The sequence below is a fragment of the Tamandua tetradactyla genome, chromosome 4, assembly GCF_023851605.1.
Source record: "Tamandua tetradactyla isolate mTamTet1 chromosome 4, mTamTet1.pri, whole genome shotgun sequence".
NCBI lineage: Eukaryota > Metazoa > Chordata > Mammalia > Pilosa > Myrmecophagidae > Tamandua > Tamandua tetradactyla.
In genome coordinates this window covers 19,407,595-19,409,937 of record NC_135330.1, presented here as the reverse complement: position 1 = coordinate 19,409,937, position 2,343 = coordinate 19,407,595, and the positions used below count along the sequence as shown (strand labels likewise).

The following is a 2,343-nucleotide window of genomic DNA, read 5'->3' as shown; positions in this document are numbered from 1 at the left end:
AAGCCTCCCTCATTAAGGACCTACCTCAACAAGCCTTGCTTGGGGCTTCTACCTTTGTTTCCCACGTAGAGGCCCTCAGGGCAGGCAGAAGCCTGTTTAGATGATGCACATGCCTCCAGTGCATTCCTCTTACAGACTTTGGAAGATTATTAGTTACAGCTCCTTAATGTCTGCTTTCTGTTCCTGGCTTCTTAGGACTCAGTAAAATGTGAGAAATACTTTCACTTGCTCTAATACTTACCTGCTGCAAACAATGGCTTCTGTTGATTTAGACTCCACCTTCTCAGTGGGCCCGAGCAGGGCTTCACTCAGCCCTCTACTTGTCCATGTTCCAAACGGGTCTGAGACTGCCTTTTCAAAAGGGCATAAATCAGGGTGGTGTGTTTATGTGTAAGCAAACCAGCAAGCGAGCGAGGGCAAGCCCACGAGCCTGGAAGAGTCAGAGGCCCAAGTGCACAAATTAATCCGAAGCCTTCCAGCACTCAGGGCAAGGGGAAGCCATCAATAAAACATCAAAGGCCAGTACCATTAGAGGAGGCAAACCAGGATATTTTATTCATGACTGTATTTTGAAGGGGCTTGTTCATGACTCACAAATTATTCATGAGCTTCTTTCTATTTTTAAATGCAAAATTACAAGGGTGTTTACAGGGGTGGAAGCCCTACACCCTCCCCCTAGTGCCACTTGCTAGTTTGGAGAAAGACTGTCCCATTTCAGGTACAGAGCCTCTTGTCTTTCAGACATGCAGTGCATGCATCATTTTCTCTTGAGGACCTCCCAACTGGAAGGGAGGCAGAGCACCTGACTCCCAGGCCCGCCTTTCTGCTACTCTTTGTACCGAATCTCTTAGTCATTCAGAATCAGAGGCTGATAGCAGTGAAAGGGGCCTCAGAGACCACCTCCCGCAGTATTGATAAAAATATGATCTCTAGACCTGCTTTAGAATCTCCCAGGATGCTTGTGAAATGTGCACATTCTTGGGCTTCTTTGTGACTTGCAAAAACAGAACTTCTGGAGTGGAGTCTAAGAATCTTCATTTTAAATAGGTTCCCCCAAATGCTACTCATGCAGAGTACAGTTTAAGAAGCACTAATCTAGTGGTTTAAGATTTAACTGTTTATCAGAATCACCTGGAGGACTTGTAAAACCACAGATCGCTGGTTCCAACCCCAGAGTTTCTGATCCAGTAGGTAGGTCTAGGGTGGGGCTGAGATTTGCATTTCCATCAAGTTCCCAGTTGATTTTGATGCTGCTGATATAGGAACCACACTTTGAGAACCACTGATCCAGGCCATCACCTTCCTGAATGATATCGAGACCCGGATTTGGTGACGGCCATACATCTTGGTAATGGAAGAGTCCAATGAAAGTCCAGATCTCCCAACCGTCAGCTCTCTCAGCTATTGTACACCACTGGCTCTCATAGCACCCCTGTAAGTAGACTCACATCTGCAATGGGTTTCTTCCAGCCCCTGTCTCCCTTCATCCAAACTAAACCCATCCTCCAGACGCAGCTTAAATTTATCCTTTCCCAAGAAGACTTCTGTAATAGTTTGAAGTTATATGTACTTCAGAAAAGATCATGGTCTTAAAGGTATTCCATTCCCGTAGATGTAGACCTCTTGTGGGTGGGACCTTTCAATTAGGTTATTTCAGTTGAGCCCTGCCCCAGGTGAGTCTTAATCCTCTTACTGGAGCCCTTTATAAGAGCTGACATAAAGATAAAACACAACCTGAGAGAGAAGGATACACACAGAAGCTGAGAAAGAAAGTCACAGATGGAGAAGGCAGAAGCTAAAGCAACAACACCCTGGAGAGAAGGACCAGCAGACACCAGCTATGTGCCTCACCGTATGACAGAGGGGTCATCTGAAATCTTGATGTGGACATTTTCATGGCTTTAGAACTGAAAGCTTGTAAGCTAATAAATCTCCATTATTAAAAGCCAGTCCATTTCTGGTATATTGTGTTTTGTCAGCTTTAGCAAACTAAAACAACTTCCCTGATCTCCCAGTTAAAAATAAATTTCCCCTTCTATCCCATGACCTCCATAGCACTTGATCTGTGCCTATATTATGTCACATAAGACTTTCTTGTGTGCCTGTCATCTCAAGGAGACCAAGCTTCTTGACAGCAGAGGCTATGCTATGTTCATTTTTTTGACAGACACACAACACATGGTATAATGCTCAGCACATAGTAGGTATTCAAATGATGTTGAATGTATGGAGGAATGAATTGAGTGAATAATTGAAGGAGATTATTTCCCATCATGGTCTCCTTTTCAGGAAGGAGGCTAGCCTCCCTGTGGTTGGAAGGAATAACTGAGAGGTGCTTTCTCC

The 2,343-nt window shown here is 44.6% G+C and overlaps 1 long non-coding RNA gene across 1 annotated transcript; it reads left to right on the top strand.

The window, feature by feature from the left end:
- The first annotated feature begins 1,058 nt into the window (after positions 1 to 1,058).
- LOC143678822 (uncharacterized) lies at positions 1,059 to 1,943 on the top strand. The gene is made up of 3 exons (XR_013173446.1): positions 1,059 to 1,191; positions 1,263 to 1,434; positions 1,699 to 1,943. It is a non-coding gene; the product is annotated as an uncharacterized LOC143678822 (long non-coding RNA).
- Positions 1,944 to 2,343: the final 400 nt, after the last annotated feature.